This window comes from Coloeus monedula (genome assembly GCF_965178545.1).
Source record: "Coloeus monedula genome assembly, chromosome: 2".
NCBI lineage: Eukaryota > Metazoa > Chordata > Aves > Passeriformes > Corvidae > Coloeus > Coloeus monedula.
The window spans coordinates 5,782,441-5,806,824 of NC_138782.1; the positions used below are offsets into that span (position 1 = coordinate 5,782,441).

At 45.5% G+C, this 24,384-nt stretch overlaps 1 protein-coding gene across 2 annotated transcripts in view; it reads right to left on the reverse strand.

Moving 5' to 3' along the window:
- The window catches only part of PAK5 (p21 (RAC1) activated kinase 5), an 87,734-nt gene extending 65,366 nt beyond the window's left edge, over nucleotides 1-22,368 (reverse strand). Inside the window, exons 1-2 of one of the 2 annotated variants that reach the window (XM_082277116.1) lie at nucleotides 22,257-22,331; nucleotides 20,708-20,770 (exon numbers count right to left, since the gene is read on the reverse strand). The gene's annotated coding sequence lies outside the window, so the exon portion shown is untranslated. Of the gene's footprint in view, nucleotides 1-20,707; nucleotides 20,771-22,256 lie in introns of both variants that reach the window. The other variant, XM_082277115.1, reaches the window with a different exon arrangement.
- Nucleotides 22,369-24,384: the final 2,016 nt, after the last annotated feature.

Sequence of the window (24,384 nt, forward strand, 5' to 3'; positions counted from 1 at the left end):
AGCATTTACACATACATATAATCACTTTATTTCTCTATTAAATATTCATTTCCACAGGATTTACAGTGTCCCTGGGCAGCAGCCACTGCCTGGTGCCCGCTGTGCTGCTGGCAGCTCCCACATGGATGCCGTGGGCTTCACCCAGCACTTAACACTCCTCCTGCTTCTGCCTTCCTGAGCTTCCAGAAGTACTTATTTTATTATTACCATCCTAGCTTTCTTCTTCTACCTGCACAGCAAACCCACTGGTGCTACTATTTTGAATTTCTTTATCTTGAATATCAAAAGTTTTAACACTATTTTGGCTGTTTCTTAGCTTATGGTGCTCTTGGCCCCATGTTTCTTGGCTGCTGCCTTTCCAAGACCTCTCAGGATCAGTGACAAATGCCTAAATGCCAATTGCCACTCACTGTAATGACCACATTTGTGCTTTTATGGAGAATGCAGGGTATGGCATCACATCCACACCAGTGGGAAAACCCCTTTAATTTCCAGGATGCCACCAGATACCTTAGCAGATGATATCTCACCAGGTGATATCTCAGAAATCATGTTTGCCCCCAAATTGCTCTGATCCTTTTCTTTTTTCATAGGAACAAATACAGACTTGCAGCTTTGGCCTAAATTAACTAAGTGGGATTTACACACAAGCTCAAGAACAAATAGTGATTTGCAGCACGTTGCTAAGCCAAACAGAGGGACATTATTCTCATTATAATAACAAGCTTCTTCAAAGCACAGGAGTCAAAGCAACCCTCACCCCAGCATTTTGCAGCAGCTGGCTTTGCAGGGATAAATACAGCCTCGTGGGCAGTTCCATCTGCTGGCCCACCAGAAATGGCAACACTGGGAAAAAAAACCCATGAAAACTCCCCAAATCTATGTTTTACTCCAGAGATGACACATTCAGCTTCCCAGCTGGCTTCTAAGTCACTCAGCCTCCCAGATTTATGTGAAATAGCATTTGAAAATACTTTTTACCATTAGGTGGAGGGGGAGAGGGGACAAGACAGCAAAAGAAAGAGCATTTGCTCTGAGACTACTGAAAAGCTCAAAGTTTATTGCAAAGGGGTATAAAGAAACCTCACCAGGTTACACAGCAGAATATCCTGACAGCCTGAGAACAGTATTTTACACCAAAAGTCTCCTTCTCTGAATCCAGGCACTGGATGTGCAGCAGCTCAACACAAATGCCCGAGTCCCTGGTTAGGAGGTGGCTTCAGGTGAACTCAAGAAACATCTGCAACTTGGTTTTACACCACTGACAAAGCCTATGAGAACACCAATCTCAGACTGCCACAGGACCCATGCGACTGAAGCACCCCACAGTCTTTACATACAATACTGTACAAGCGCCCAATAAGCCTTTTTCTCTCTCTTCCCAAAAACAGGAGAATAATCAGAAATGAGGTTTTGAAGGAAAGAAATGTTTCTGGGATGCAGTGAAATTAAAACAAAACCAACTGCAAAATCCCTACATACGTGTCTGGGTTCCCTGGAAACATCACTTTTGATTTCAACAGTTTTGGGGCAAGGTGCAGCCTGTGCAAACAAACTTTCTGCAAGTAGGCTAAAAGCAGCGGTTAAAGGTGGATGTTACTGAGCTCTGCCCTCTGCGGTTGCAGCCTGGCTGCAAAGCATGAAAACATGCACATTAAACTCCCCAAATGTTAAGATAAGCAAATACTTATTTGCCACAACTCTGAAGTTACTGCCAAAACCTCTGAAGATGGCTCTGCTGAAAGCATGAAATCCCTCAACAGATCCTGGAACAACTCTGGTCGTTTTCTATAGCTGCTGCCCTTTCCTTATGAAAGCATAAATTCTCCCTTAATTGAATTTGACAATTGAAAAGTAAAGAGATTTAAAATAACAAATGGTTCCCCAGCTCTCCCTGCAGCAAGGTTAGAGACACTTAATTGAACTTTAGCTTAGCTGCCAAACCAGAAAACCAACAAATAAGAAAGCACTGGGAATACCTGTGTTTATTAAGTCAGTAACTCATCTTTCTCCAGGAACAGCTCTGCACTGTGAAACTTTTTTCCTCTTTTAATCGCAAAAAAAATCAAGGAAAACACAAAAACTCTTTGGCACCACAAGAACCGTGGACGTACCTACAGAACTGGCCACAGCAGCCAGCAACAAAATGCCTCTGTAAAAATATCCAGGAGACCAGAGCACAACCTCCCTGTGTGATGGGGTATTCCACTTGGGCCATGTCCACATAAACTGGAAATGCAACACGTGCAAGCCAGAAGGCAACTTCAACCCCATATGTCACAGTTGATGGGATGGATCCTGGAACAGCTTTGGGGTCAACCTTGGCACGATGATGTTAAAAACTGAGAAGGATGCACTAAAAATTACTGGTGGGAGAAAAATCTCTTTTAATGAGAAATGTGGAGCTCAATCTGTTCAGCTTGTCTGAGAGGTAACTTGATTATAGCGTAAAACCCCCTTCACAAAGGAAAACACAGCGCCAGAAAAAGGCTTTGTTATCTCTGCAGTAACAAATAAAAGAAATCACTGGCTGGAAGCTGAAGACAGGGAAAAGCCAACAAGGAAAGTATTTTTACAGCATGAATCATTAAACTCTCAAACAAGCTATGAAATAGAGCAGAAAACGCTTAAATTCTTGGAGATGCCGTGTGAAGCCTGGATCTCTTCCTGCAGAGCGAAGTGCAGTCAGACACTGCGTGTCCTGTGCTGAGATGAGCAGGTGGAAACAGAGCAGCTCATGGAACACCAGAGTGAGGACAAGGATGACTCAACAATCCCTTCTGGCTTGACTTTCTGAATCACTGTGAAGCCACTAACCCAGCATCTCACGTGGACGGGGAGCAGCACTTACGTAGTGCAACTTGCTCAGCCACAAGGAAATGGAATAAATCTTCCTTTTGACAGCCAGTTTTCCAAGAAGTTTGGAAATATGAGTAGCATCAAGACATTCTGATTTTGTTTGAGGCTTTCAATGCAGCTCAAATTATAACAGATAATACAGAAGAGTGTGCAGACCCAGGTACCCTCACAAACCCCTCCTCACTCACACTGTTGGCTTGGTCAGGCTTTTGTCAAGGCAGTGTTAAGGGCAGTTGATTGCAGCAATTTCCCTTCTTTGCTTTCCCATTTGCAAAGTAATTACTGAGGTATATTAAAACACATGAGGGAAAAAACATTGGCACTGAATTTTTTCTCCTCCAAAAATCAAACGATGTTTTCCCAGACAGGATCATAAAGAGCATCTCTTAAGCTACTTATTAATGTTTAAACATGTTTATTTCAAGTGATAGCAGTGCTCTTTGATAAATAATGATCCAGGTAAAATAAAAATAGCTAACAAAGGAAAACAAGATTGTTTGGCTGCTCTTCTGTCAAGCTGTTCTCAGAAGTCCAGCAATTAAAGGGGAATGTATCCTTGCTGGAAAAGCTCAGCAAAGTTAACTTAACTCAGTTTTGAGTTAAGAAACCCTCGGAGCTCTGTCCTCCCCCCGGCCTTGGCACATGTGTTGCTTGGTAATTTGGGCAGCAGGTTTGCCACCAATGCCTGGCTGCAAAGGAACACTGATCTGCTGAGCCTTTCTTGGGAACAGCAGGGCCACACTCCGTGCTCAACTCCAGCACTGCAGCACCAGGATCTATGTTTAGAGATTCCCTTTAAGAGCTCATTTTGCAAAATACTTGCTCATTATCACCAACTAACCAGTGATTAAATTATCATATGCTTCCATCTCAGATCCTGGTCAGACAGCTTCCTTTGCCTGGTCTCTGAATTAAAGGGAGGTATTTTCCTACACTGGGCAGCAGCTTTATGGAACCAAGAAATCACACTGAGCTCTCAGAACGCACTGAAATCTATTTTTATCTTCCCTCAGCAAGTCTCAGCTCTAAAAGGTAGGTGGCTATCAGGTAACAGTAAAACAGTTTACCCAGTGTAGTTCATCCAAATTTTATGACAGAAACAAGGCACTTTGCGGAGGTGGCTTAAAGCTATGGATGCTTGTACTGAACTCCTGCAATGTTTGCAATGATTCAGAATGATTTAATGACACATCTGCTTTGGGTTTATGTTTTTCTGAGCAGCAGGATGTTGGAGGAGCGAGTGTATCACACTCCTCTTGTACCTGGAGCCCCACTTCACAATTCCTATGCCAAGGGCAGGCTCAGCCCTAGAGAGGCACAGGAGGGAGGGAAGAAGGGATGGATGGATGGAAGCTCTCCAACCCACCCACTGGCCCAGCACAACGGGTTTTGTGGGAGCTCTGGGAACTCCAAGAGCATGGACTGCTGATGACAACCAGTAAGGAGGCAAATATATTAACATATAAATATATTAATATATCACAGTGGGGATTTCCAGAGAGCCCTACAAGAACCAGATCAACCGGAACTGAATCTCAGCAGAAGCTGGAAATCGCCCTAAAGAAAGATCCTGCTGGTTCTGCCAGCACCCCACTGGTTCCCTTAAAGCTCTGAAACAGGGACCTTGCCCCTCTCCCTGCAAAGACCAAGATTCCAGCAGTAGGGCAAATGGTTTAGGAACAGGACTACATGAAGATTTTGTCTGTAACCACTAACTCCAGTACCAAGTGGTGCAGGAAGGTTTTGTGGAGCACCTTGTCTTCTCCCCTGTCTATAAAGGGAGCCCATGTCCTGACACAGCCCCTCTGACACTCAGCACCCAAAGTAGGCTGTGTTAGTCCTGTCTAACTATTGCAGACGCTTGTGCTTTGCCTAAGGCTGATTTAAGCCCACTAAAGCCCTCAAACAAGGCTTGAAATACCGTTGCTGCTGCACACAGGATTAATGCTGGTCCTTCTGCAGAGGGGTGAATGTCATTTGCAGAACTGTGTTAATTCCTGATTTGAATTTAGATGATGTTTTTAAATAAGAAACAAACTCAGAACATCTGCTGGGAATCTGTGACTTGGATAAACCTTACTAAGTCACTAAATACAAGTTACTATTGGAAAAGTGCTCAGACTGCAGTGCTGGCTGTATAAAATTAATAATAATAGTAACAATAATAAAGGAAGATAGGAAGATCACTTCTAGAGAATAATGGTTTCAGACTATTATGGGCATAGCTGATGTATTCAGAATGGTACAACAGCATTAATAAGCTCTAGATCGGCGCACTTGATCAACAAAAGCTCCCTTTCTTCAGGAGAGGAGGAAGGAGGAAAGGAGGAGGCTCTACCTGGAGTTAGGAGAGGGAAGTCCCTGGGGCAGACTGGATCAGGACAGCAAGGGTAATGAGACAGCAAAATCCTGCTGCTGTTTCAGCCAGACTCTCTCAGTGCTGATACTTGGTGTCATGCGCCCTCAGTAATTCCTCCTGCAGTGCATGGGTGGTAACAGAGCTCAGGGAACACCAGATTCCCCACAATTTTGGCATCCCTAACTTGCCAGCATCTTCAGACTAAGCCATCCCGCAGGGTGATTCTGCAGCCCCAAGTGAGTGGTAACTGGAGCAGTAACTCCAACAATACCCATCAGTGATGAGCAGTAATAGCAGCATCCTGCCACAGCTCCTGGCTGCCCCAGCAGCACCATCAGACCATGGGACTCTCTCACAGGTCCTGGGTTGTTCTGGATTTTTTTTTTTTTTTAAGTGCAGGCAGCACTACATATTTATACTGGAGAAAAAAAAGAAACCAGATGATTTCATACCATCTTACATTGATTACATCTATTCCAAAACAACATGAAACCTTCACAATCATACTTTTCCTTGCACTGAAACTATGGATCTCCAACAAATATCCCTAAACCAGTGCTGTGTTAAAATAAAAGACAGTTCTACATTTATCTGGAAGGTGGTGGTGGGAAAATCTCTGAAGAGTGGAAAGGAAGTTTGGAATCTTAAACAGGATTAGCACCCAGCCCACATCTTTACATCGCTCAAAGCACAAGGAAGGCTTTCCAGAGAGAGAAAGCAGCAGCTGCACCAAAGAATTAAATTTAAAATACATTTACTTTCAAAGTGGGCGAAAAATGTCTCTTAACTCCTAATCTTTCATATTGAGGACTTGAGTAAAATGGATGTTCTTTCCTTTTAAAAAGTCATGCAGTTCAATGTGATCCTTCCTTGCAGCAGGCTGCATCTGTTTTAAATGTTTGCTTTCAAAATGTGAAACCACTCCCTCCTCCCCCTTAATTTTATCTAGAATAATGAATACTCCATTTGCTTAAACATATCCTGAATAGATGAGCCTCAGAAAACTCAGTGTTAATGTGGGACAGTCTTCTGCATCCTTTGGGATACATCACATTTGGAAAATGCCACAGAGGGATTCGGTAGCTACAGTCCACCCAGCAGCAGCAGTATAAGGAGGGAGAGGAGCCTGCAGGCAGAATTTAGGGCTGACATGTGATTTGGGCTGTTTTCCATGTTTCCTGCTCATCCACCACAGTAAAATTCTCTGAAATGCTCAAAACATAGATGAGTGAAGAAGTTCAGAGTAGAAGAGACTCAAGCAGAATCCTGGGGCAGATCAAGCCTTGCCAAGGAAGGGCAGCATACCCTAAGGAAACTGGGGCCAAGCTTCTGTCTTGGAAAATGCAAATTAATACAGGGAAGTGTTAAGAGCAGGAAAGAAGGAAAGTCAGAAAGCATATCTCAGGGCAACATTACTTCTGGGGGTGGAAGCTGTAAAATTCTGCAATTTCAAAGAAAAGAATTTAGCAAGATTTCTAAAAAGAGACAGTCTTCTGCAAATCCCACTGAAGAGGGGTACATGGAAATAGTACAGCAGACAAAGGTTGAATAGATACCTATTTTTAGACAAATGGCAGACCACCCCAAACCCCAGCGATGATCAGGAATGTTGAAGAGCAGTTTACTGCTACAACTGGCTACAGATAAAGAAGTACTGCCCAACGTTTTCAGAGGAAAGATTAACAACACTGTGATCATACCGAAACACAGAGCAGGGACAGAGCTGGCTGTCAAAGACAACTCAGAGCTGGAGAGGTAAGTGAGCTAATGGTACCAGCATAACCCCAGTGAGTTGCAACGTCATTCCCAATTCCAGGCAGCACGGCAGAGACGTGCCAGCTCAGCCGGCTGAGCAGCGGCTGTGATCCGATCCACCAGCTCCTCTGCTCTTCCTTCACGGACAGCAGGACAGAAAACCCCAATGACTCCCTGTGACTGAGTGATCATCTTGATGGCCTGTGGCTGTAGTGCCTGAACTTTCTGACACTGGAAGTGACTGAAGCTCAGACAAAATTGCTTTTAAAATGTCAATTTAAATTCAGTGCTGGGAAACACAAAGCCACTCCCAGGGCAGGGATAGCAATGTTCACTCTGCAAACACAACAATCCTTCAAATAACTTGGAGATCAAGAAAGAAGTCTTGAAAGCCGTATGAACAGTTCCCTGTAAACATCAGCCTTATGTTCTGCAATAATTAAGATGAAAATATAAAAATAAGAAGTGTTATGAGATGGAAAGGGAGAACAAAACCAGCAAATAACCGGATGATTCAGATGCACTGAACCCTTGGCCGAGGGTCAGGCTCGGGCTGCGCCTCCCTGGGGCTTTGCTGCAGCTTGTTTAGCTGTACCAGCAATTTTTCTATTGGCCAGGTGCCTTATCCTTGTACATAACTGTAAGGCTTGCACAGAGAGTAATAACAGGCAGGCATTCTGTGGAGAATGAAATATGGATGATCCCAGTGCCATTGGGTGGAGCACAGAATGACAGAGGAGGGCACTCCCAAGCAGGGGCACAGACGTCACAGAGAGGGGTGCTGGTGTGGGAAGACAGGAGGGGGGCACAGGATGGTCCTGGACACCCCCAAAAAAATCTCACCAAAGCCACAGAAATGCAGACATTGACAAAACCAGTTTAGGGCTAACAGAATTAGGAGCACGTATCTGATGCATTTAAGATGCTCCACGTACAACAAAGACAGCTACAATGTGCAGACACTGACTTTAAGAAAGAACACGTAAAAGCATGCTGGAAAACATATTTATTATCCCAAGTGGATCTTAAAGTAGAGTGGAAGAAACCACCAACCTCCACCTCCTGCTTCTACCAGCAGGAAAAATAAAAGGCTCCATCAGCATCATACCCCTCCTGACGGCAGCACAGGACACAGATGACTCACTGACTTTTTTCTGTAGATGTTTTTAATATTAAGAGCAATCAGGAAGTAGAAATGCTTTATTGCAGAAAAGGCATGTTTGCATTTATAGAAGGGTCAGTAAGGCTAAAGGGAGCTTTGAGTGGACAGTGAGGTGGATTGAGAACTGACTGAACAGCAGAACCCAGAGGATGGTAATCAGTGGCATAGGGTCTAGGCTGGAGGCCTGTCACTAATGGTGTCCCCCAGGGTCCTACACTGGGCCCACTATTCTTTAACTTCTTCATCAGTGACTTGGATAAGGGGTAGATGACTGACCCCTACTCCACACTGGTTTCTCCCAGGGAGCAGGGGAGGGGTGAGAAAAGAAAGGCATGGATATTGGGATTTTAGGTGTTTAGCAACAACTTATTGTGAAGAGTTCTTCTGCAGCAGGACTTTTTATTTTCCTTTTCTTTTTCTATAAAAAGTAGAGTTAGGCTAACAATAACCACTTCAAGTGCAACACTACACTAGTTAGACTAGACTTACAAAACATTTAGATTCCTCCACAAGCTCAGATGGCATCAAGGGTGATGGCCTAAGCAGCAGAAGAGCTGCAAGTCTGGAGATTTCCTTATTTTTCTAAGAAGGACACAAACCTCATTCCCTGCACTTCACTTTCATTGGTCACAAGGAAAAAAACTGCACTGAGTGCAAGAAGAGATACTGAAACAAAAGAGAATACAACTTCTTAACCCCCAAACCATGAGTGACTACACAGGGAGCCATCAGGGATGAGAGGCAGACTGCCAGTGTGCCGAGAATGAAGTTCTCTTTCAGGAGGGTATTTGCAATAGCACTCAAGGACTGAAGCTGGGAGATTAGCTGGCTATTTTATGTAAGAAAGATTGCTTGAATAATCAGTTTTTCTGATGTTGCCATGTCTTTTCATTTGTTAGTGTGCAGCATAATTGCTTCTTGTAAAGCTGAATGACTTTAAATTAGATGGAAAGATGGTCATTGCAAAGATAATTTTGAACATTCCCTTTCAAAGTTGTAGGTTTAAAAATATTAGTTGAAATGCAACAGAATAATTAATCTGGCAGCAGTCACTTAATTTGTCCCTTTTTTTCTGTTTGTTTCTTCCTTGCTACATGCTTTTAAGTTACCCCAGTATGTTCATCCATGGAAAATGAATAGCAGGGAAATAAATACATTTATCTAATCAACCCCTTACTGGAGCTGAAAGCCTCCAGTACAGTCTAAACTGGTGATTAAGTCCAGATTACATTAAAACAAATTTGCCATGTCACTCCTAATACTTCCACTTGGCAATGACCCAAATATTTTTGTTTTGATCGTCTCTCCAAACACAGACCAATGTCAGACTCACCCTGGCTGGAGGGGCTTCTGTGCTCATGGGTTGCAGGAGGACCAGGGCAGGTTGCTCGGGCCTTTGTCCGGCTGCGGCTTCAGAACGTCCAGGGGGAGGCACAGGATCCGTTCTTCACCCACCTACAAACTTTCTACATGTAAGTGCTATTCATAACATTTCTCAGAGTCATGGTTTGATGACTGCAGCAATCAAAATGACTTTTTCTCACCAGCTGATTCAGCTGAGCTTTATCATCGAGCATTTCTCCTCTCTCTGTTTTACCCTTCTTTCCAAAATTCCTTGCTGTCCCTAGCTCATCTCTCCCTACCAAAAGGGTTCCCATCTTCCTGAAAGCACCTACCACCCTGACTTCAGGAATTTTGCAGTTGGTATTTACATACCAGGGTACTCAGCAGTGCTTTTTATCTGGAAATGCAAAGCCACTCTCGGCCCTGCAGAGCCTGAGGGATGCGCCCAGCCAGGAACAGGGAGCTGCCACAAAAAGGATGGAGGAAGCAAAGAGAAGAGACTCCTGCGTGCCACCTTTGATCGGCAAAGAACTTCCATCCACTTGAAAACTTAAGGAGGGTTCGGGGTCATTTCTTCTTCCCCCAGTGTGCTCTGCTTTCAGCCCGCAGATGATGAGAGCGCTGCTGACGAAGGTGACGCATCGGGGAGAGGAGATTTTAGTAACTGGGGCGGAGGAGAAGAAGCAGCAAGTGGTGAGAGGGGGAGGAAAAGGAGCCTATATAAAGCAGCAAAATTCAAAAACATTAGAAGAGAGAAACATAAGAGCGAAATGTAAGAGAAAAGTTCGGGGAATTTTGGAACTGCCAGGTACATCATAGAAGCAAACTGAGACCCAGCCAGACATTGAATCAACACTCATCCCATGGATGAAACTCAAAACCAAGATGTGTCCATCCCACCATCTTTCTCAAATGTATGAAAAATGGGCCCTTGTCCCACTATCCAGTGGTCTCCTGAGGTCCGAAATTCAAGAAAAGTGTTTGGAGAACTGGGGTCAATACAGAGTTACAAGATAATGCACTGGGTGTCCCCAGCCAAGTACCAAGCTCTACTACAGCTTCTGCTTTTCAAACTGCACCAAAAGAACTAAAACATCACCACATCTTCCAGCACGGCTTTCAGAAACCTGAAAAAGGGGAAAGACTTAACTGTGGGAGCTGATAGATCCAGGAGCCCTTCCTGTAAGAACACTCTGTGGTCTGGGGACTCCTGCCTTGCCCAGCCAAGGCACTCACAGTTTGCACCAGCAGGTAATGAGACATAATAAATGCAGAAACAACTGCTGTTCAATCATGTGTATGAAACAACACACATAATTAGAGCTGCCTATATATGCAAAGGCACAAAATTAAAAGTCAGCAACTTCCCGTGCTACTTTTTGATTTTGGCAGGTTTCACTTTCCCACCTGGCATCCTTACAATGTCTTTGGTAAAAGCTAAGATAACAGTCTTGATCATCGAGCACTTGTTTTTTGTAAACACTCATGTGCGTACATCAGATAAATAATCCAGTACCTGCTCAACATTTACTCTCTCTGTGACTGTGCAGAGAATTTTCCCAAGTCCTGCAGGGCCCTCAGTCCCTGCCCCTGGACCTGCATCCCACTCACCCCAGAGCCTGCTACATGCTGGCTCACTGTTCGTGCTAGCGGCTTGTTTTCGCAGCCATTCACATACAGCTTGCTTCCAAGGCTGGCTTTTCCTGGCACAGAGCCCTAAAATGTCTTCCCAAACACATACACTACTGCTAGGAAAGCCATCATGACAGATAATAGCACTCATGCCAAGTACAAATCATCTTTAACTCTTAAGTTTGTTTTCTGCAATTTTGAAACATAACCAACCACAGGTTCCCAATGTCTGCCTTTGCGAAGGAAAGGCGTGGGGGGAATCTCTTGGATTCATTAAGGCACAAATGTACACACCTCTGTTTAAATCAATTTGACTATTTATGCTAAGCTAGACAGGCTCCTCCTTTGATGGGTTACCCTCTCACCTGTCCCACAGTCAAATCTTTTGGCTGTCCCAAAGTCAAATCTACATTAGCTTTCTGTTTTCACTGTCAGCATTCTGCAGTGAATTCTCCCAAAAGCTATGCCATCCATCCCAAACTTCAACCTAACTCAGATACCCTCAGTCCAGGCACAACTGACTTTGCACATCATTTCCTGAGAACCCCCTTCTCTGGAGCAGTACAGGTCTAATGGGAATCAATACTCTACAACTCTTTGGGAAAAGTACAAGCTACTCTGAACTCTCAATTAACCCAAAAGACTCACCATCCAAATCCCCTCCTCCCAGGCTCCCTCACCGAGGGACCTGCTCCTCATCATACACCAAAGACCGGCCGCTCACTTGCAAATTCAGAGCTATCAACTTCTACAGGAATCTGACCTGAACTGAAGTCGCCCCTGACTAAGAGATGGAGAGCAATTTTAAAACACATGTGATTACAAATGCCAGTAAAAGCTAAATTCCCATTCCCACGTAAAACTCCCATTTCACTTAAAATAACTGGGGAAAAGGGCATGGCTTTTACATGGCCTCACTACAGACAGTAGCAAAGATTTACTAGCAGAGGACAGTAGTGAAGTCTTCTCCTTCTAAAATTTTATTGCTCTTACATAATATGCTATCATGCATTTACTAGCACGCTGTGAAGCACTGTCATAAATATTTAAACGGTGATGACTAAGTAAGAGAGCTGTCGGTGGCTCCTGCGTTTCTGGTTTTCTCTGCTCGCTCCCTTGGGCCCACGGTGAGGGAAGAACTGATGTGCAGAAAATAAAAGTGCTACATGTGAACCAAACCAGATGCATGTACCTGATGTCCAGCAAAGCAAAAGGGACTTCAACTTGTTACTAAAAGGTCTTTCTCCACCAGGGCTTCTTCTGTCATGACGGCCAAGCTCGTCACCAGCGAGGCTCCCCTCCCCACACGCTCGCCTGACTGCATTAGTTATTACATTTGATAGCTTTATAGCATTATTTGAAGCTTGCTATTTACCCAGTTACACAAGGCCCAGCAGCTTAGAGCCCGCTCTCTGCCTGGGCTGCAAATCTCTGCAACTACCTCCAAAATAGCCCAGATTTTATGACCCATTAGGCTTAACGATAAATCCTTGGATTTATGTTCTGGGCTAGCAAGCAATGAGGATCAAGGGCTAAGCTTTGATTTATCTGCGGGCCAAGGGAGATGGTTATTTCTATAATTTTATTTTTCTCATCATTTGCCATAATGACTGCAATGCTTTGCTATGACATCATGACAATTTTTACTGTTACCTGCATCAAAATCAATACTGTACTTGGTCCTTTCACAGCGCCGGCTCTGGTATTTCCTCTCCCAGCAGGATGGGAACACTGCTGGAGCAGTTTTCCATCCCCTGCCCAGCCTGAGCAGCAAAGCCTGCTACAGATGCTAACTTCAGAACCTCCTGGTGCATGAAAGGCAATGGTTTTCAACTTGCAAATACTGCTGGAGGTGGGGCAATGGTCTGGGAATGAAGTCTGTTCTGCTTTGAACCAGTTTGGTACATTTGTGGTGCTTTACATGCAATGCCAGTGGTGCCTCGAGTTGAGATAAATTTTGCTTCATTGTGTTTTAAATCCAGAGCCATGAAAGAGTACCCAATACTTTGGAGAGATGCTACTCTCAGCAGGTCCAGTAGCTGCATTGATAACAAACCTCCTGTTTTAACAGTTTCTCTGAAAACCCCAGGCTTCTGGAACCTGGGGAATGCAAAAAAACCTCCAATTTCCTCTACAAATCTACTTTAAAAGAAATAAAGAGAAAATTAAATGCCCTGTGTTATAGGCAAAGTCTTGAGAAATGGCCTATAAGGACCACAAATGTTCATGCAGCTCTGAGTTTCACACTTGCCTGGCTTTAATATGCTCATCACAAGGGCAGGCACTGCACTTTTTAGAGCAGGCCCAAGGCTGGTTACTGGTTTCAGCAAGGACAGGTGGGTGCACCATGGAATGACAGGGAGAGAGACTGGAAAAAGGCTAAGGAATACCATGATACTACAAGGCTAATCGCACCTCCAAGTTATTTTCTTCAAAGATTATTACATCCTTTTGACCATGCTGTACAGATACACTAGGACTACTTGAGTAATACTAAGAAAGGACAGAAAAAGTAAACATTAAAGGGCAAATTTTGAGCAGCTCAAATTTACAGAGTGAAGCAGATGCCTCATATAATAAAGGGAACTTGTCAGGGAAATGGAGCATTATCCAATATCTGTCTTGATTGACAGCTTGACAGTCTTTCACCCTTTTAAAAAAAAAAGTCTTTAAAAAGCATTAGTTAGCAATTATCACCAATTTTCCTATTAAGGAAATTTTCCATGGAAAAATAGCTAGTTTAATTTCTAGCTAAATCAGGACAGTTGACTGTTTTTCTTCCTCACACAGAATTGGAAATTGAAGGGAAATAGTGAGATGCTGTCAGATCAGTACCAGAGCAAAGTAAACAGGAAAGGAATAAAAATGGCAAAAGCTTTGGAACAAAACCCCACAAAACCCCTTTAATCCTCAGCTGAAGATCTCTCACAAGAAGCAGCATCAGGTTGTTGTGCAAAAAAAATTGCAACAACAAAATACTGTGGACCAAGTCCTACCAGATGCTGAGGAAAAAGTCAAAAACGCTCCTTCAAACAGAAGTTTGTTATAAATGTGAGCCACAGAGGTACCAGGTTTTTCCCATTACACACACAGTACTAGGGATCCATTGCACTGATGAGGTCCAAATTCAGACTGGATTGCCCAAGAAGAAAGAAGCCCTGGCTTTAACTTGAGTTCATGAGAAGAGAAGGCATCTGGGTGACCTAATTGGGACCTTCCAGTACCTGAAGGAAGCCTATAAAAAAGATGAAAAGAGACTATTTACAAGGGTATGAAGTGAGAGGACAAGGGGAATGGCTTCAAACGGAGTAGGTTTAGATTAACTGTTAGGAAGAAATTCTTTACTGTGAGGGTGGTGAGGCATTGGCACAGGTTGCACAGAGAAGTTATGGATACCCCATCCCTGGACGTGTTAAAGACCAGGCTGGATAAGGGCTCTATCCCAGGGCCCTGAGCAATCTGGGATAGTAGAAGTTGTCCCTGCCCACAGCAGGGGAGTTGGAACAAGTTGATCTTTAAGGTCCCTTCCAATCCAGGTCATTCTGTGAGTCTATTGCACTATTCATTACAGCAAACATTTCTCTTGGAAGGTAGCAGGCCTGCTGACAGGCCACACATTCCATAGTCCTCTCCCCAAAAAGAAGAAAAAACATCCACTTATTGTTAGCCTGTTAAGAGACTGTAAGTCACTTTTCAGCTAGCAATGCTTCTGAACTAGTGTTTAAATTATTTACCTCATGCCTTGTACTTCTTAAGTACTCAAAAAAGCCCTATGTAGTCTCCCTGTGAATCTTGACAGTGCTAAGAGTTGGTCCTCAAAGAGACTGGATAGAGAAAGCACTGATGTGGGATGGATGTTGCATTTTCAGTAGTTTCAGTACTGTATCTCTAATATAACAGAAAATGAGAGACATGCTTGAGTCCCTCATAAAAGCCCTGCCTCAGTAAAGCACTTTCCTTGCTTTCCAGGACCAAGACTCAACTCCTGTCTCCACCCAAGTGGAGGCTTCTTCTGTCTTACCCCTAGGAATAAATCCTCCGCGGCATTCAGGCACATGGTTTTGCACGTGTTTCCCCAGGCAGTCTTTAGGGTATGTATTACACCATCTGCTTTAAACCGAGCCCTGTCATCAATACTCTGTTTTGGCAGGAGAGCTACTGGCAAAAACCACTTTCCTTCATTGCCAACCCCTCCCTGACTTCCAGTAGGACAGGGCTCTTTCCATCCAACCACATGATTGTAATAACAGACATCCATACATAGGATTTTTCTAATTTGTTTGCGTTTCTACTTCTCATCCTTCATTTACTGTCCTAAAAATGTCAGAACAGAGAGCAGAACTTAAAAGGCAATCACCACCTGCAAGCATTGTAGCAACACTAAACTATTTTGGCAGCCAGGCCTTTCTCAGCACATGCTGATGGGGCCTATATCCCTCATGCTGGGAAGATGCAACACAGTTCCCAGCTTTTGGCTGCTTCATTTCAAGCTCCTACATAATAACAGGAGCACCCGTTTTATTTCCTAGGTTTCCTACAGCAGCCAATGGCTTAGATTACAGTCATTGCCTTAGCACTGGAGCACTTTCCAGTATCACACTAAGATTCATGTTTCCAACATAAAATCCCTGATAATGCTGCTTCCCCAAACCCTGTGGCACATCCCATGACATGGATGGTGCCTCTCACCCAGCCACCCCACTGACAGCATCATGCTCCACAAACTTCTTTAACATTCCAGGCTCAACTGCAGCTCAGCCGTGGAATTCTCCACCCTTTGATTATTTTTTCCGTGTGACAAAAAGCTTAAATAGGAAGAAGGTCTGTTCTTTGGAAGGGAGGAGTTCAGTGTGTGCAACACAAACAAATTCATGTACCATTATTCTTTCCCACATGCTTCAAAATCTGGGATAGAGGAACAGCTCAGGGTGCATTTACTTTGTTCTCATCTCACTCTCAGGGAAACCTTCCTACTTCTTCAGCCTAGAAAATCACCCTTTACTGTAAAACACAAAACCAAATACCCTCCAAATCCAAGTGAGAAATGCTACAAATCTGTTGCCTTTGGGTCTTTACACGCAAGTGAGAGACAAGTTTAATACATGCAAACCCAGGTTTCTGAGGTCTTGGCAGGATTTGGTTGAAAAAGTAAATGATTTAAACATTCTGACAGTTTACCTGCATTTCATGAAGTGTCCTGTAACGACCCTTTTGAACTATACCTCGTTTCTATGTCCTTCAGTTGTATCTTAAGAGTCCTTCTGTGAGTAGTGTATAAAAGATGCATCAAAAAATCTTTTACATTTATTTCTTTACATGGCCCAAACAAACAACATGGCATTAAGAATTGTTTTCAAAATCCTGTAAAGTACTCAAAGCCTCCTGAGACGGATCAAGCCTCTCCAGCTCAGAGAGTTCTGCACCTTCGGAAAAAAATTAAACTAAACACCTAAGGTGCTTTTCAAAAGCAATTATCATAATCCCTGCTGTTACCCAGAGGGAAGCAGTGGCACACAGAGGTTAAATAACTTCTTGGAGGTGGCTCAGTGAGCAGCACAGCTGGGATTAGAGCCATCGTGCCTCCTGACTCCCAGCTCCAGGCTCAGCCCAGCACCTTAAATAGCTGCAGTGCAAGTCATTAGCTCAGTCCTCTGAGCATGCATCTAGCTTGGGGAATGGGAAAGCTGGAGTTTAACTTAATAATACAAAACTTTCTATAGAGAATCCCCAGAAAGAAGCCTTAAATTTTAACAGCTCTGACCTGACCAACCTGTATGAGGGAGGAGGGAAAAGCCGCTGGGCAGATTTTACTGCCACCAGTTTGGGATGAGTGAATTACTCACACGCAGCAGAGCGTGTCATAATAAAAGGTTTATAGGGGCTATCACCAGGATCATTCTTATGGCATTTATTCATTCCAGTTTTCGTTTGCTGGCATTTCTTTTGTCCTCCCCTTTGTCATCAGGATTCTCTCCACCCTTCCCTTCCTAACTTCTAAAAAAACCAACAACATTTCTGCTGAGAGCGGTTTAGTGACATGGCACATTTTTATTTACAATGTTATTTTGCATTTCTGTGTACTTCTACAGGGATAGCTGACACATGTGGTTTTCCCCCATCAGAGGGGACTGTGTATGTCTACTTCCACTATTCCCTTGCCTACAGCTACAGTATCTCTTTTATTTCTTTAGCTGCCTCCAGCAGGAACAATAAATCTAAAACACAGTCAAAAAAAGGACAGTCAGAAAAAGGAAAAAATCTCTGGTGCTATTTTTAGCATCTAAGTTCTTTGGCTTAACCTATTTTTGGAAGGGCATCTTTGTTCAGCAAATTCAGAACTCCCAGCCCTGTGACACCGGGGCAGTGTGTCCCGCTGCAGGCAGAGCTGTTTGCTGGCGACAACCTCTAACAGCAGAGCAAAGCCAGGAGAGCCCAGAAGGAAAATGATGGGAGACAGGACTTCACTTCAACTCTCCATCACTTTGTGCCTCTGAGCAAGTCACACCACCCCTCTCCAGCGCGCTCTGGCCATGCTCATGCCGGCACATGGCATATGCACAAACAGGATGGGTGTACCCTGTGCCGTGGGCTCCACAGGGTGAAAATAAGGCTCGCTACCTGCCCTCACAGCTTCCAGCCCTTCCAGGACCCCAGTTTTGGTGGTTCACTAAGTGTAAATATTAACTGGTATCTACAACTCATGTTTTAGTCAAAGCTTTGCTTAGGAGATACGGAAGGTCGCAAATGGGAAACGGCAGGCCTGAAGAGCTAAACTTGATTCACGTATTTCTGGTTTGGTTTCAAAAGATATTCAAGCTCTGTATCTGGAGACAGTTATTACCTTTGTACTTCCACCAGCTGCACCTTCCAAAAGTGGCAGCATTCTCACATGGCCCAGGGGTAAAAAAACAAAGTTGGAAAAGATGCAAAATAGCTGAGTTGGTATGTTGTGGCTGGCTCTGCCTGATGCAACGGGAGCACACATTTCTCACATCACTGCACTCACAGGCACCACTCGGAAAGGGATAATCTTGGAGCCCTATAAGGCGTAAGACTTGGTTTAAAGCTGGAATTTTGTGCCAGGGCTTTCAACAGGCATGGCTGAACCACAAGAGAACCAAACACTGCAGCTGGTTTTAGACCAGAAGCCTTGGCCACAGTCCTGCCCTTTGAGTTGCTTCTCTCCGGTGAAAAAAGCAAAAAAGGCAGAAGGAAACATTTAATTGCGAAGAAAATACTTCGTTTTCTTTGTCAGAGGGACAGCCCTCCAAAGGCAACATTGAGTCCTACTGGGCTCGGTGACATGCAGGCTGAAACACCAGCACTAGCAGCCAGGTCCCCAGTGAATCTCTGTGGCCTAATGGATTAAAGGCTTAATTAGAGTTACCTGAACATTAAATACCACTAAAGTGCTCTGAAATTTGCTCCAAATGGGTGTGTGGGGAGTTGCCTTTTAAACGGGCTCAGAACTAACCGGGATTCTGCGCACAGTTGTTAATGGTTTTGAATCATTCCGCTTTTCAGCTTTTCCCTGATAATAAAGCCAATACAGCTGTGCATCAGGCAGTGCTCTGGCACACCTCATCACCAATCACAGCTGAATTTAATGGGGGGAAATTATCTTAAATATATCAAGCTCTGTATCTAGAGACAAGGAAGGTACTCTATGAAGCTCCTACTGAGCAAGACACAAACCTGTATCAGACACTGGAGAAGCTACAAGGGAAGATGCAACTAAAACCAAGGCTCTATTGGTCATGTCATCCATTTTTTAAGCAAATAGTTGTTTAAAACACATTTCAGGCTTCAAATAGCTATTGAGGACAGCAAGACTCTATGTTTAAGAGAACAGAATTAATGGTAAAATTAAAGAGTATAGCTGGAAGATGGTAGAAAGTGTAGGCCCTACAGGTGTGAGGGTATCAACCACCTGAAGTCTCCATCATCCTTTCTCTAGTTTCACCTGGCTGCAATCACACACCATTCCATCCTGACAACACAGGTTTTGCCCAGCTTTCACCAAAACCTGGAGAAACCTGGCCAAACCCTGCAGCAGATCCAACAAACCAACTCCACTGACTTCAGCAAGGAGCAAAGCAGAGACAGCCCCAAAAATGCTTCCAGGATGGTCAAACAGCACCATGAGTCAGCAACACTGAACCTCTTCAGCTGTTGTACCCACACACACCTGTTGGCAGTTTCAGCACATGCCACACAGCAGACTTGTGTTTGTAGCTTTTGCAAAGTAAACCGGTAAAACCATAGCCAGTTTATGTATTTGAACAAGTAGATGCCAAACACTTCAGATTCCTAATTGGAGCACCTTCAAAGCAGTAAATGGATTTAGGTGTCAAATGTGAGGGTGATCAAAGAGGAGAAGCAGAGATGCAGGCACTCTTCTGTTCTGTCTTTCCTGTTCTTTTTTCCATACATCCCTGAAATAGCTAACACCTGTACCCCAACAGATCTGTGCCAGCATCACCTCTTGGGCTTCTGCCACATGAGCTGGAGTTCTCCGTGATCTCAGCTTTAAACCCAAACTGCATGCCCCAGCTGATGTCAATGAGATCAGTATGTCTCCCCTATTTCAGCAGCAAATCTGGGGTCAGAGGTAACACCAGCGAGATAAAGCAAAACTCAGACTTGTGAGTACCTACCACAAGAAGTTTGTTCCCAGCTGACTGACAGCAGGAGCTGACGCTGGAGAGCAAATTTCTTACACAGCATTGTACTTCCCAAATTGGCAAATAATAACTGGGAAGTAAAACGTTTTGCAGGAACTTTGCTTGTTACACACTTCCATCTTATAATCAGCCACTGGGATGCTGAGAACTCACTGAAAGCCAAACACTGACTTACTGTGACTATTCACGATGGATGAAGACGTCCAGGAAAAAAAAACCCAACCCAAACAGAAAAGCCACTGGGAAGCAAAGAGAGGTGCCAAAGTAATAAGGGAATCAAACGAGCAATGGGATTTGCTAGGTCTGGCTCCACAGGGGGGTGCCAAGGGAATTTGCTGATGACTCGTAACAGGGCTCTGCACAACAGGCCTGCTGGGGTCTCTCTGTGGCACCGCTTCCCGGTGCAGAATGACTCCTGAGCCGCTCAGTTAGGCACGGTTCAGCAGTCGCTCCAGCTGAGGACACGCACACACCGTGACTGGTGAGACCTCACTTCCTCAGAGTGAGGCTGAAACACTACAGAGGTGTGTAACAGCACCCAGAGCTCCTGCAACACGGGGAGGTGGGACTACGGCAGACTGGTCTCAAATCATCTGATGAAAATTAATCTCAGCTAGAAATCATGGTCTCACTGAGATCAAAACCATTTGGAAAGATGTTTGAAGCAGGAGAAAGGAAAAAGTTTAGCTTCAGCACTCTCAACATGAGAGTAAGTCTTTCCTTTGATTAAAACAATGCTTTTACTCAATTTATCTCAAATTAATGCATTTGATAGCATAAATACACAATTCCACACTGAACAAAGACCTTTCATCAACCTAAAACGACCTACAGCCAAAAAAAAGTGACTAAAACACAGAAATAGGCAATAAGAATAAGGTGAATCACAATAAGTAACTCCCAAAGCTTTACCTGGCACAGCAGCAGCTCCGAAACCAGTGCCCTGCCCCAGGCAGCCAGGTCCCTCATTCCCACCTGAAAATCAGGAGAGCAGCCGCTCACCACGGGGGGATCAACACATTTGTAATCCCCACGTAGTAGAAACAGCAACGGATCAGCAGGAAAAAATGAGCAACGCAAAGGGCCATTCTGTGAACCTCAAACTGAAGCAGAGGAGCTTCTACAGCGTCTCAGTCTCACTCCTGGGGGTGCAGACAGCAAGGGAGCCCAAGAGTGGCACTACATCCACTCGCCTCCTCAGTGAACAGCCGGAGCCACCCCCCAAGACCTCCAGATACACCTCCACATGACAAGAGCTCTGTCCCCGGCAGTGGCAGCGATGCTCACAGCCACCAACACCGGCTGTCACAGCGGGCAGGGGAGCACGGCCCCCTGCTGCAGCCCTGAGCAGGTTATTGGAAGTCTCACGGTACAATAAAGGCAATAAATTTGGAGCTATGATTCCTGAAGTGCTGTCTGGGCAGTGGGGACCACCGAGATCTATCTCAACACAGGTACCAACTCAATTCCTTCATTTTGCAAATGCTAAAGCATATAAAAAATTTTTAAAATGAAAGGGAAAGGCTACTAGCAGAGTAGTCTCACTGCTGGCCCCTCTCAAGTTGGTGGGAATTTTATCCTTACTGGCAAAGACAACCCATTAGATCTAAAACTGAATATTTTGGGGGAAAAAAAAAATCCATTGTTTCTTTATGTTAACAGAGGGCTAGTACGTAACAAAGAGGAAGAAAGGCAGCCCGCGTGCTTCTGGCGGGCTGGTAAAAAATTCTCAAGGTCTGATCGATACCATGAAAAAAACACCTCTCCTGGCCTGAGGCTGGAGCGTTATTCAAGCACGGCAGTCACTATGCAGCTCATTTTCTTTAGCTACGATGATCCGAGGCTCATGAACACAGAAAAAAGAGCGGAGTCGATTGCAGGCATTTCTAACCCTTTATGAGAGGGAAGAAAAAAAAAAAAAAAAGAGGGAGCAGAGGTATAGAGGCGCGTGTAGGAGCATTTCCAGGAGCGGTTGTACGGCTCTCTGGGCACCTGCTTCCTGAGGGAAACCCAAAAGCACATCATATTCACGGAAAGTTGGGAGCAACTTCTGGGGGGAGAAATAACAAAAGGCAAAATGTCTCTTTAAAAAAAAAGAATAAAAAGAAAAGAAAAAAAAGAAAAGAAAAGCCATTGTTGTGGGAACCCCCTGCTAGCTATCTGAAGCAAAACCACCTACGGCGACCCTCAGGAGAGGAACCCCGGAGCCCCCGGCTGCCCTACGCGAGCCGCCCCTGGCAGCGCCCGCGGCTGTGCCCGCTCCGCACAGGTGCGGACCGGGATGCCCGGGCCGTGCCTTTGTCTCCGGGCACCGGGCGCTGCCAGGACGCACAGACAGCCGGCCGCCCGGGCCGGCGGGCAGCGCCGCGGCCCCGCAAGGTCGAGCGTCCGCCCGGGCAGGGGCAGCCGCCGCCCGCTTTCCCCGGGCGGATCCCCGCGCCCCCGGCCCCGCCGCCCCTACCTCGGCCGCCGCCGTCACGCCGCCCCCAGCGCCATGTTCCGGCTACATCCGGGCCGCAGCTCCGCTCCGCTCGGCTCCGCACGGCGCGGCCGCAGGTGCCACCGCCCGCCCCCCGAGCCGAGGCCAGCCGAGCCGAGCCGCGCTGAGCTGAGCCGGAGCGGCCGCGGCGCCGCCCCCGCGCCGGGCCCGCAGCCCCGCCCCGCCCGCGCCTGCCGCCCGGAGCGGCGGGGCCGGGCTGTGCCGGCGAGCGCGGAGCGGCAGCTGCGCACCTGCCCTGACATCTGCCCTGGGGCTTTGTCTGCCCGACCACCCGCCCTGCGCACCGCCGCCGCGCCGTGTCTGCACCAGCCAAGGCACCTGCGCACCCACACAGCCGTGCCTGCACCAACCAAGGCACCCGTGCACCCCTCCACCCATGCATGCGCCAACTTGTGCACCCACCCGCGCACTCATACATCACCCACCTATTCCTGCATCAACTCATGCACCTGCGCACCCACACACCCGTTCCTGCACCAGCCAAGGCACCTGCGCACCCACCCACTCATGCACCAACCAATGCACCCGTGCATGCACCCACCCATGCACTCATACACTCATATCAAGCCACCCACACCCAATTCATGCACCGCTCCACCAACACATCCACCTGCCCATGTACCAATCTACACTCCAATCCACATCCATCCATCTACACCCCAACTCTGCAACCACCCACCCACATGCCCCTACATCCACCCACCCACTTCCTTTTGCACTTTGACTTCAGTTATTACATATATATAGATACATCTTTTATATAAAAACAACTGTGCCAACATGTTTTGTTACCTGAAAGCTCTCCCCAGACAATGGCCAGGTGCTATGGAACAAATCTGGTTACGGCAAGTGATGGAAGGAAGCAATCAGAGGACAACAGACAAACCCCATCTATCCCATCTAATTTTGGTGTATTACTGCTGGCAATTTGTGGCTGCCTCTGAAAGCTGCTCTAAGCTTAGATTTTTATAAAATGTTCCATAAAAAAGATTAAGATTGCCTTTAATAAAGGTAGGTACCCACCCTTCCACATGCTAAATCAGTAGGGAGATGACAGTGTGTGCTCATGAATGACCATAAACCATCCCTGTCAGGAAACACAGAACATGGACAGCAAAGTGCTTTTCAGAGGCACCTGCAGCAGAAGCTCTCTGGGAAGAAAAGACCCAAAGCCAACTTGATTGATTCAGCCCTGCACGGGAGAGGAGTGATTTCATACTTAATGATGTTGAATTGCACATCATTTCTAGTTTCTTTGATGCTGTTTGCATTAACATGCACTCTGTATGGCAGGAGCAGAGAGGATTCGACAGGAACAGCTTGAAGATAAAGGTGCATTGGAGCTGTGTGGGGTGGATGTGCTGGGCCAGGCAGAGGGAGGTGCAGAGACTGAGACTTTCATGGCACTAAGGCACCTGAGGTCTAAATAGGTTTTTGCACATATGAAAAACCCTACATTAACGACAACAACAACAACAAAAAAAAAAAAAAAAAAAAAAAAAAAAAAAAAAAATCCCTCAGAAACATGCTCTTCCATTACCCGTAGTGTTTGCTTCTACCTTCTTTATGCTCCCCTCAATCAGTGCTCTACATAATACTGTGATATGAAAGGAGCTCCCTTGGTTCTTGACAGCACATGGTGTCAGTGTTTGCTGGGATGGCAAAGCTCCTGCTCCAGCCTCAGCACCTGCCCACGGCACCTGTGGGGCAGCACCAGCACAACGAGGGGCACTCTGCGTTCTGGGAGGGAGATTGGGCACAGACAAACCCAGCCCAAAACACGGCATAAAGTTATTCAAAAGGTCTGGACCATAATTTTGACCTCCTAGATGTGAAATTCAGAGACAGGCTGGCTGGGGTCACCCTGAGTGGATACCACTGTTGAAGTCACTCTGTTGCTCCTGGTTTCCATTTCTTTGCAGTGGGTTTTGCAGCCAGAAGCATCATTTGCAATCAGCAGCTGCTGAAGAACATTTAGGCTTCTGGTAAAAATCCCAGACAACCCAACTCTTCCCCCCAAAACCCCAAGCCAGGCTAAAACTTTAAGGAAAAAACTCCAACAACTTGGGTTTAAACCTCGCCACAAAGC